Below are 12,212 nucleotides of genomic sequence, written 5' to 3' on the forward strand. Positions count from 1 at the left end.
ATCATGCCCCACGTAGGGCTCTTTGCTCAGCTGGAAACCTGCTTCTCCCTCTCCCACTCCTGCTTGTGTTCCCTAACTCGCTGTGTCTCTCTCTATCACATAATAAATAAAATCTTAAAAAAAACACAACACACATCAAATGTATGTCAGAGTACTCCCACTCATCCATTCAGCAAGCTATTACACCCCTACTAATGTCCTGGTATAGAGCTTAGCACTAGGAATGAAAAGAAGACCCAGATCCTGCCTAGAAACAGTGGCACCTAAATAAATGTAACTGCTCATTTATGCCCTACAGTGTCTGGGTAGAACAGCGGATACATACATTCTACTACAAGAAACCTCACTTAGAACATTTATTAGTTTTCCCATCCTATTTACTCTCCCTTTCCTGTCCCTCCTCTCCCTTCCCCTCCCCCTTCCCCTCTCCCCTCTTTTCCTCCTTCCCCCTTACCCCCCCTCTCCCTCCCCACCCTTCTTTCCTGACCCCTCCATCTCCTCGATCCCCTTCCCCTCCCCTCTCATGGGGCCAAGCTCCATGCAGCCACCACCCTTTGGGGAAAATGGATTCCTGGCTGCACACTAGGTAGCTTCATTTTTTCAGATAAAGCACCAGGAAGACTTTCAGGCTGATATCCATCTCTTTCATAGTTTAACTTTATGGGATAACATACTAAAAGACCATCTCTCTGGGTATAAATATAATATAATCACTTTAGAGAGCAATTTGGTAATATCTCCTAAAGTATATGATATGTGTAAAATCTCTCTCTGTCAAATAAATAAAATCTTTAAAAAAAATGTAGAAGAAATGTTGGTAGCATCCCCAGACATGTGACTATGAAAAATCCCACCCACATTTTTTTTTAAGATTTTATTTATTTATTTGACAGAGAGAGAGAGAGAACACAAGTAGGCAGAGAGGCAGGCAGAGAGAGAAGGAGGAAGGAGGCTCCTTGCTGAGCAGAGAGCCTGATGCGGGCCTTGATCCCAGGACCCTGAGATCAGGACGTGAGCTGAAGGCAGAGGCTTAACCCCCTGAGCCACCCAGACACTCTCACCCACATTTCTAAACACTAGGAGGTGATTACTGCTCTTCCCTGTGCCCCTCCACCCATTTTGAGAACAATCTAGGATAATGCTATTATTCTATTTTGAACATTCAGAATTATTCTATTTGGAATTAATTATTAGGCCGCCAGGTAGAGATGTCAAGTAGACAATTGGTAAATGCATTTGGAACATAAGGGAAAAGTCAGGGTTGGAGATACAAATTGTGGAGTTATTAGCAAATAGAAGGCATTTAAAGTCACAGCATTGGATGAGCTCTCTTAGATAATAGACAGTGAAGACAAGAGGGCCCAAGACTGAAACTCTAGCAATCCAATTTTTTGGATATTGGATAAAGGAAGAGAAGCCCCTACAGGAGCTAGACTAAGCACAGGCTGAGATATTTTAGAAAAATATGGTGCCATAAATGCTAAAAGGGGAGATTGTTAAAAGGAAGGAGTAATTAACTGAGCAAATTCTGCTGAGAAAGACTGCAGCCTAACTGCCTTTGTCATTATGGTCTAAACTATTACTTATCCTCCAATATTGGATCTCCCTTTACTCTATAATAATAAAATCACCTCTGATTTTTAACCAAGTCCATGGCCAATCAGAAATAAAAGCTACAGGGACACCTGGGTGGCTCAATAGATATGGTCCAACTCTTGATTTGGGCTCAGGTCTTATCTCAGTGTCCTGGCCTCAAGCCCCACCTTGGGCTGCGCACTCCTTGCTGTGTGCTGATTCTCTCCCTCTGCCCCTTCACCACCCACTGCCCCAGCTTGTTGCCGCTAGACCAAGCGCTCTCTCTCCCTTTCTGACTGGCTGGCTCAGTCAGTAGAGCATGCAACTCTTGATCTCTGGGTGGTAAGTTTGAAACCCATGTTGGGTGTAGAGATTAAATAAAAATCTTTTAAAAAAGGAAAAGTATGGGGCGCCTGGGTGGCTCAGTGGGTTAAAGCTTCTGCCTTCAGCTCAGGTCATGATCCCAGGGTCCTGGGATGGAGCCCGCACCGCACCGGACTCTCTGCTCAGCAGGTAGTCTGTTTCTGCCTGCCTCTCTGCCTACTTGTGATTTCTCTCACTCTGTCAAAAAAAAAAAAAAAAAATGATCATAGGTGAGGTAGTAACGATCATAGATGAGGTTTGCCTGTTCTAGAAGGCAACATAACTGGAATCATGCATGTATACAGTATATGTGGTGTATGAATATATCACAATTTATCCATTCTTCTCTTGATGGGCATTTGGCTATGATGAATAAAGCTGCTCAGATGCTCTTGTGCATGTCTTTGGGTAGATGTTAGGTGTAGAGCTATGAGTGAAAAACCTGAGTCACAGGGCAGGTGTGTGTTTAGCTTTGATACACACTGCCAAATGGCTTTCCAAAGTGGTCATATCATTTTCACATGAACCAACAATGTATCTGCTGAACATTCCGGGAAGTACACTGTCATTATTTTTAATTTCAGCCGTTCTAACAATGGTGTGATGGTATCTCATTGTGCCTTAAATTTGCATTTCCTTGGTGATTTACAATGTTAAGCACCTTTTTATGTGCTACTTTCCATTCGAACATCGTCCTTTGTGAAATGTCTATCAACATTTTTTGTTCATTTTTAAAGTTATATTATGTCTTTTTTTTAAAATATTTTATTTATTTATTTGACAGAGAGAGATCACAAGTTGGCAGAGAGGCAGGCAGAGAGAGAGGAAGGGAAGCAGGCCCTCTGCTGAGCAGAGAGCCTGATGCGGGCCTTGATCCCAGGACCCTGAGATCATGACCTGAGCCGAAGGCAGCGGCTTAACCCACTGAGCCACCCAGGCGCCCAATGTTGCGTCTTTTTTAAAAAAGTGGATGTTTAACAGTTTGTTTATATAATCCAGATACAAGTCCTGTGTCAGATATATGTACTGTGAATATCTTTCGTGGGACCACGGCTTGCTTTTTCACTCTCCTGTTAGTGTTTCTGGATGATTACTACATTTTATATTGTGTTTATGAAATCATTGCCAACCCAAAGTCCCAAAATACTCTGCCCTGATTTCTTTTAGAATCATTTTCTTCTTCTGACATTTAATTCTGTGATTCACCTCAAATTAATTTTGGGATACAGTATAAGGTAGATGACAGGGGTTTCTCACTCTGTCAAATAAATAAATAAAATCTTTTTTTTTATTTGTTTTGGGTTGTTTTTTTTTTCTTATATGGATAGAAAATCAAGTGTTTAACACCATTTATTGAAGATTGTGACCATGGCTAGCTCTAGAAAAGTTATCCAAATATGGAAAGAAATGTCTTAAAAGAGAAGAAGTGAAATTAGCCACTTAAAAAATTCAGGTAGTACACTCACATTCATAGCAGCATCATTCATAATAGATAAAATAAGTTATATTGTCTATTGCTAGTCAATCTAATGACTGATTAATGGAAAAGCAAAATGTGGTATAAAAGGTGGTACAGTGGGATTAAATTCAATCCTTACAGTGGAATTCAACACATACAATGGAATTCAGCCTTTAAAAGGAAAGAAATTATGCAGTATGGTAATGCATGGGTGAAACCTGAGGCCATTATCCTCAGACAAATAAGCTGGTCATAAAAACACAAATATTATAGGATTCCACTTATATGAGGTACTTAGAGTAGTCAAAATCAGAAAGACAGGAAGTGTAATGGTGGTTGCCATGGGCTGGAAGAGAGAAGAATGGAGAGCTACTGTTTAATGGATATAGATTTTCAGTTTTACAAAATGAAAGAATCTGGGGGATCTTCTCACAACACACAAACTGAAATCATACTTTGAGGCCAGTGCCTCCTACTGGGAGGACTGCTCTAATCCACTCACTGGGGAGCATAACAGCAATTAGCAGAAAAATCCCAAGGGACCTAGTTCTGGGAGTTCTAGCCTATTCATTTAAAACCAGAAATGAATAAATAAATTAACTCAAAAGAACCATGGGGAATTGTAGGAGAATCAAGGGACCCAAATGAAAGAAATCAAATGGAGTATTGTATTGTAAAGGTGTTACTAATAAACCATTTGTAGGATTTGGAAACAATTCTCAAGAAGAGAGTTCAGAGAGTTGCAAGTGTTTTGTTTTCTGCTTTACATTTTGGTTTGTTTGCTTTCATTTTTACCACAGAAATGTTCTTTTTTTTTTCTTTTAAAGATTTTATTTATTTGACAGAGAGAGAGAGCACAGCAGAGGTAGTGGCAGGCAGAGGCAGAGGGAGAAGCAGACTCCCGCTGAGCAGAGCTGGACTAGACTCAAGGCTCCAGGACCCTGGAGTCATGACCCTGGAGCTGAAAGCAGATGCTTAACCGACTGAGCCACCCAGGTGCCCCATACCACAGAAATTTTCAAGCACACTCCAGAATTAGAAAAATAGTATAATAACTCCCCAAATACCCATCATTCAGTTTCTGCATTTATAACCATATGATCAATTTTGCTATATCTTTAGGCCACCCACTTCTCCAAAACCCTCACTATTTGTGGAGCAAATACCAGACATCATGATTTTATCCATTGAGTCTTACATCTGTATCTTTAAGAATGAGGACTTAAAAATAACCACCTTGGGGCCGCTGGGTGACTCAGTGGTTAAGAGTCTGCCTTGAGCTCAGGTCACAATCATAGGGTCCTGGAATTGAGCCTTGCATCAGGCTGCCTGCTCCTGCTCAGCAGTAAGCCTACTTCTCTGTCTCCCACTCCCTCTGCTTGTGTTCCCTCTCTCACTGTGTCTCTCTCTATGTCAAATAAGTAAATAAAATCTTAAAAAAAAAATATATATATATATATATATATATAACCATTTTTACCATTAGCATGCTCAAAAATTTAACAAAAATTATTTAATATCATCAATATGCAGTCTGTATCCAAATTTCTTCGATTGTCTCATAAATATATTTTCAGTTCCTTTATTCAAATCAGGCTCCAAATGCTATTCACATATTGCATTGCTGATATGCCTCTTAGATTTCTTTTAATCTATTTTTCTGAGGCTCACCTGGGTGGCTCAGTTCATTGGGTGTTTGCCTTCAGCTCAGGTCATGATCCTGGAGTCCTGGGATTAAGCCCCAAGAGTGGCTCTCTGCTCAGTGGGGAGTCTGCTTCTCCCTTTCCCTCTGCCCCTCTCCCTGCTCATGCTCCCTCACTCTCTCTCTCAAATAAATAAATAAAATCTTAATAAATAAATAAATAAATAAATTAATTAATTAAATGTTCCTCTCTTCCCTGTATTTCCTATAAACCAAATATTAGATCTAGAGGCTTGATAAGAATCTGGCTAAAAACTTTGGAAGGAACACTCTAGAGGTGATGCTGTGCTCTTATTCATCACATTAGAAGGCATATAAGTTCTGTTAGTCTCCTTTTTGGAATATTAAAATCAATCACCCAGCTCAAGTATTGTCAGCCTGCTCCATCATCATTAAGTTCCCCATCAGCTTCTCACCTAATGATTTCAGCAGCTGTTGATGATCATTGACCAGACCAATTATTTCATTAAGATGGCAAAATGGTGATTAGTCTATCATTCCTTCTTCATTTATTAGCTGGAATTCCTCTAGTAAAAAAAATTTACCACATTTATGTTTGGGTTTCCTTGATGAGGAGCTCAAACAGGAAAGGCAGGATATATGCTTGATTTTTCTTCTCTTTACCAGTTTCCAGAGTAATGAGTTGGTTTTTCAATATTTTTTTTGATATTTTTATTTATTTATTTGACAGAGATAGAGAAAGCACAAGCAGAAGGAACAGTAGGCAGAGGAAGGGGGAGAAGCAGGCTACCTGGACTTGATCCCAGGGCCCTGAGATCATGACCTGAGCTGAAGACAGATGCTTAACCGATTGAGCCACCCAGGAGCCCAGTTTCTTAACATTCTTTAAGAGTAACCATTTACTCTGCCTACAAATTTTGAGATTAGGTTCCCCAAAGCAAATCCAACAGTGCTAAGGATACCCCTAATTAGCATCCTCTAAGATGGTAACTGGCCCCTGGGCCTGCTGAACTGATCCGTGTGTACAAGGCCTTGGGTAAAATGACGACAGAGAAGTGTCTATTGAATCTGGCAACATGAAAGTTATAGGTGGCCCAATACTAGTAGTTTTAGTGATGTGATGGGAATGGAAGCTCCAGAGTGGGTTCTAACAATGAGAGGAGTTGAAGAACTGAAAAAAGAGAAGGAATGACAACTTGTAGAGCTTTTGCTGTGAAGAGGAACAAAGAAATGGGCTGCTCCTGAAGGAGATCTAGGGTCAAGTAAGGACTTTTTATAACAATGGAATTTTTTAAAAATGATATTTTACCTTTGAGGATGGTATATTCCATAATAAGAAAGGGAGAAATTGATGATCCGTGAGTGGGGACAATTCCAAGAATGATGTCCTTGAGAAAGAGAAGATAGGATCCAGAACATGAGGGACCAGCCTTTGATAGAGCAGTAGCACTTGTATTGTAACAAGTAGGAAGATAGAAAATAGTGCTTAAGATACTGAAAGAGTTGGTGGTCAGATTCCCTATTTAGTTGTTATGTTTTATTCAGTAAAGTATGTGATAGATCATTATCTGATAGTTTGGGAGAGTTGGAATTTGTTTCTTTTTTTTTTTTTTTTTAAGATTTTATTTATTTATTTATTTATTTAGCATGCCCATGTGAGCAGGGGGAGGCGGTAGAGGGAGAGGGAGAGAGAGAATCTCAAGCAGACTCTGAAATGAACAGAAAGCCCAATCTCATGACCCTGAGATCAGGACCTGAGCCAAAATCAAGAGTTGGCCACTTAACTAACTGAGCCACCCAGGTGCTCCAGGGATGGTTGGAACTTCTAGGGATAAAAAGGAAAATATAGAACAGTTGACAGAGAGAGTGAAATATTGACCATACTAGGAAAATGTTATACAGTTATTGAGCAGGTGTTGAACGCTTACTTCAACTTTGTGATCATAAATTGAAGCCACAGCAGCTCTAGTGTTCAGCTACTGTGCTGCAGGCCTAGTGAAGGTGTAGAATTATACTCAGCAGGGAGGTAAGCATAAAAGAAGTAGAGTTGGGGGTGCCTGCATAGCTCAACTGGTCAAGCATCTGACTCTTGATTTCAGCTCAGGTCATGATCTTGGGGTCATGAGATCGAGCCCCATGTGAGCTCCACTCTCAGCATTTAGTCTGATTGGGATTCTCTCTCTCTCTCTCTGCTCCCCAACCCCCCACTTCTCTAGGGTAAGTAAATAAGATCTTTAAAAGAAAATCCACTTCTTTTTAATCTAAGTTTTTTTTTTTTTAAATGAAGGACCTAGGTATCAAAGATAGATAAGTGAGAGAGTAAGACAAGAGAGAGATAATAAACAGTTTAAAAAAAAAAAAGGTAGTGGTGTCATTGGATTGGAGAACCCAGGGTGTACGATGGATAAAAATGGTAAGAGTAAGGATGAAGAGGAAGACATTGATCAGACGTCAAATCTTCAGTGAAGGGGTGGGCATGACTGGGAGATCATTCAACTGTAGAACAAGGAGCCAGGGCTTTTGAAGAAAGTAGAAAGAATATGTTGAATGACAATGGGTGGCAAATGAAAAAACAAGTATCTCTCATTCTGGCTTGGAAGTCTACAGAATGTGAGAGGAATACTTATTTCACTTGAAAAGGCTGTAGGGAGCCAGTGAACTCAAGAGATAGAAAGATCACACAGAGTGAGGTGAAGGAGTCAGAGGGAATGTTGATGAAGGAGGTTAAGGGTTTAGGGGAACATGTTTGTCACACATCTGGAAGGCGAGGGTTCTAGAAGGCACATGGAAAGGGTTTTGGAGAGCCAGGAAGGGTGGGGGATTTGGTTGGATTTAGAACTGTGCTGAACAGCATGGGAGGAGGTGACTGGGGAGGCTTGAGCTTCTAGTGATGGAGGAAAAGAGGGAGGTGATGCATAATGGGTTTCCAACAAGTCAAGTCAGTCATTTGCAGGTCTTAGTTCAGACACTGTTTCTTGGGGGAAGTAGTCCCTCTTCTCTGCTGCCATAGTACCCCACACTTCCCCAAATAAGCAATTCTTATTTTTGGATATGAATATGACTCAAAATCTTTCTTCTGGCCTTTGTATCTTATCAGAACCAACACATAAGTGTTTCTGACGTCTCTTGAAGGACATTACATCAGATCTAGGACCAACATACCAGAGTTCATTCAGTATAAACCCCTGAGCTTTCATAGCTCAGTAATGCTTGTTCCTACTGCAGAGGGCACACTAACTCTCCACTCTCTTATCCCTGGAAGGCCAAGACTCTGGCCAGAGGCTCTGGACCTCTTTCCCATGATACTCCTCATACCACATCAAAACCAAGATGACTGGGGCACGTGGGTGGCTCAGTGGGTTAAGCCTCTGCCTTCGCATCAGGTCATGATCTCAGGGTCCTGGGATCGAGCCCCGCATCAGGCTCTCTGCTCGGCAGGGAGCCTGCTTCCCCCTCTTTCTGCCTGACTCTCTGCCTACTTGTGATCTCTCTCTCTCTCTCAAATAAATAAATTAAAAAAAAAAAAAAAAAAAAACAACAAGATGAATGAGAAGCCACTGCAGACACCACAGAGAGGTTAAGTACTGTGGACTTCCCAACCCCAAAGAAATACTTGAGCTGGGGTAGAAGTGTATGGTAGTATGGTAGATTTACACAGAAAATCTAGTTTAAATAGATTAAATAATTTCATACTGGATAGTCTTTTACTATATTTCAAAATTCTATAAAAAATACAAGTACTTTGAAATGACAGATTTTCATACTATTACATAAAGTTGAGTAAATGTCCTGTGGTTCATTATAGGTCTTAAACCCCATAGCTTTAGTATTGCTTTATTTTTGTATTGCTTAAAACAAAAATTAACATATAATATATTTTTTGTTTCAGGGATACAGGTCTGTGATTCATCAGTCTTACACAATTCATAGCACTCACCATAGCACATACACTCCCCAATGTCCATCTACCAGCCACCCTATTCCTCCCCACCATCCCCCCCTCAGTTTGTTTCCTGAGATTACTAATCCCTTATGGTTTGTCTCCCTCTCTGGTTTCATCTTGTTCCATTTTTCCCTCCCTTCCCCTATGATCCTCTGTCTTGTTTCTCAAATTCCTCATTGATATTGCTTTGATGGGAATGGTTTTTATACTTTTTGTCTCCCTTACTAGAAAGACACCTCTTTGAAGACTGCAGCATAAACTTCTAGCTGCTCTAAAAATAATACTTACTGTGCACAAACTGTCATCTTTTATTAAATATGTTCACTGTAAACACAGAGCTAGAAAACTCAACCATGGGATTTGGTCTGGTTTGGGGAATGGAGAGAATAAAGACTTGACTTGAATTCAAGTTTATATTACTTTGAGTTAGTTCTGAACGAGCTAAAAGCAGAGCAAAGGATAAAAATGAGATACAGATGCAGGTGGGTGAATGTGGCTTCCCATCACCTCCCTTGTGTTTCTCAGAGTATACCCAAAGTTTGCATCTTTTGGCAATTCTGCACAACAGGTTATCCCCTAAGTCAAAGGAACATACAATGACAGACTCTCTGCCTTCTATAGTCCCAGAAACAGCTTAGACCACCACCCCGTAAGGTCATCATTCTGAGGCTCAGTGAGCTAAGCCATCTGGGCCTAACTTCCATGTTCTGGGCCTTGAAATTCTTGGGACGCCTACAGTCAGGCACTCTCTCATTTTCGGTGACTATGGGGCCAGACCTGAAATTCTCCATTTCATCTTCTTGGGTTTTTGTTTTGTTTTTTGTTTTGTTTTGTTTTTTTGTGGGCAGACCTTGGAAAAACAATAAGAAACCCATATATAAGCTTGAGCCAGGAAGTATAGAAAAATCATGGTTGCTACTGCTCAGTTGAATATAAATTATTAATTCCACAGGTATACATAGTGAGCCTACCAGGGGCTTGCTCCCGAAGATATAAAAGTAAACAAAACAGGCTCTGCCTTCTGCTTCAGGAAAGCTTGGAGTCTAGTTATATTTATCTTCACTCTAATGACCATTTCTTTATTGAAGGTAGACAGGAAAAAAACAGGATACACTGGCTTGAAACTTTTTCAAAAGCTTATTATTATTAATTCTGTGTTGTTTAATAACCTTTTGATCTCTTCTGGTTTCCCCCTATCCCTCCCTCCTCTGTTGATGCCCTTAAAATAACACTCAGAGCATGCACATTGTCTGTTTTCATTAAACGGTTATGTTTACTCTAAAAACAGAGCTGAAAGTTACCAACTTGAAGGATTCTTCCTCTCTTGTCTCTGGATAAAGTAAACTTTGGGAGACTCACAGAAGATATAAAGAGGTTTGTTCTAGTTCTTAGAGTCAGAGCACTAAAAAGGGCCACTGACAGAAATATAGAGAATTTAATTAATAATTTTAGGACTTTAGGAGTATCGTTGTGGAAGATTAAGTGTAGACATGTGAGTCAGCCTATAGACTTTGTAAAATCCTAAACTGCAGATTAATTTACAAAATGAATTTTTCTCATGAAAATTCACCCTCTGTATTTCTTATGAATTGATTGCTTAATGAGTATATGTTTTATTAATATAATTGTTTCTCAATTCTGTATATGTAAAATATTCTGAAAGAATTAACTAAGCCTACAATAAATCCTTTTGGAACAAATATACGGAAGATCTCGCAGTACAGGGGTCTCAGGGCCTTTGCACTTGCTGTTTCTAGGGTTCTGGTCTTCCTTCAGACTTCAGCACAAATGTCATCTTATCAGAGGCCTTTGCTAATCACCCTATATAAACAGTACTCCCTCACAATGACTCCACTCCATCTACTTTATCCTCATTTTTTAACAGAACATTGATCATCACCTGATCTTTTTTTCCTGTTTTATTGAGACATAATTGACATACAGTACTGTATGTATAAGTCTAAGGTAGTCAACATCATGATTTGACTTATGTATATCATGAAATGATAACCACTTAAGTTTAATTAACACACTCATCATCTCATACAGATACAAAAGAAAAGTAAAACATTTTTTCCCTTGTGGTAAGAACTCTTACAATCTACTCTTAGCAACTTTCCTCCGTATCACACAGCAGTGTTAACAATAGTCATCATGTTGTAGATTACATCCTTAGTACCTACTTATCTTACAACTGCAAATTTGTACCTTTTGATCATCTTCATCCAACCATCCACCCACTCCTATCCCTTGCCTCAGGGTAACCACATATCTGATCTCTTTTTCTCTGAATTTGAGGTTTTTGGTGGGGGGGGGTTGTCTGATTGTTTTTTAGATTCTACATATAAGTGAGATCACACAGTATTTGTTTTTCTTTGACTTGTTTCTCTTAATATAATGTCCTCAAGGTCTAACCATGTTTTGCAAATAGCAGAATGTCCCTCTTTTTTATGTCCAAATAATATGTATACCACATTTTCTTTATCCATTCATCTCTGATGGACACTTAGGTTGTTTCTATGTCTTGGCTATTGTAAATAATGCTGCTATGAACATTGGGGTGCTGATGTGTCTTTGACATAGTGTTTTCATTTCCTTTGGGATTTGAAGTGGGATTGCTGGATCATATCATAGTTCTATTTATTTATTTTGAGGACCTCCCATACTGTTTTCCACAGTGGCTATACCAGTTTACAGTCCGACCAACAGTGCACCAGGGATCCCTTTATGCCTCCTTCCCACTGGCAAACACCAGTTTGCTCTCTGTATTTATTTACTTTTTTTTTTAATTTACTTTTTAAAAAGATTTTATTTATTTATTTGACAGAGAGATAGAGAGAGCACAAGTAGGCAGAGCAGCAGGCAGAGGGAGAGAGAGAGAAGCAGTCTCTCCACTGAGCAGGGAGCCTGAGATCATGACCTGAGCTGAAGGCAGCCAATTCACTGACTGAGCCACACAAGCACCCCTGATCTCTGTATTTATAAATTCAATTCTAGCACTATCACTTTTTTTTCCATTTTATTTCTTTTCAGTGTTCCAAAATTCATTGTTTATGCACCACACCCCGTGCTCCATGCAATACATGCCCTCCATAATACCCCCCACCAGGCTCACCCTCGTTTTTGTTTCTTGTCTGTGTACCCTGTTAGGGGAAACTCTACTAAGAACAGGGACAGGGGCGCCTGGGTGGCTCAGTTGGTTAAGTGTG

The sequence above is a fragment of the Mustela lutreola genome, chromosome 3, assembly GCF_030435805.1.
Source record: "Mustela lutreola isolate mMusLut2 chromosome 3, mMusLut2.pri, whole genome shotgun sequence".
NCBI classification, from domain to species: domain Eukaryota; kingdom Metazoa; phylum Chordata; class Mammalia; order Carnivora; family Mustelidae; genus Mustela; species Mustela lutreola.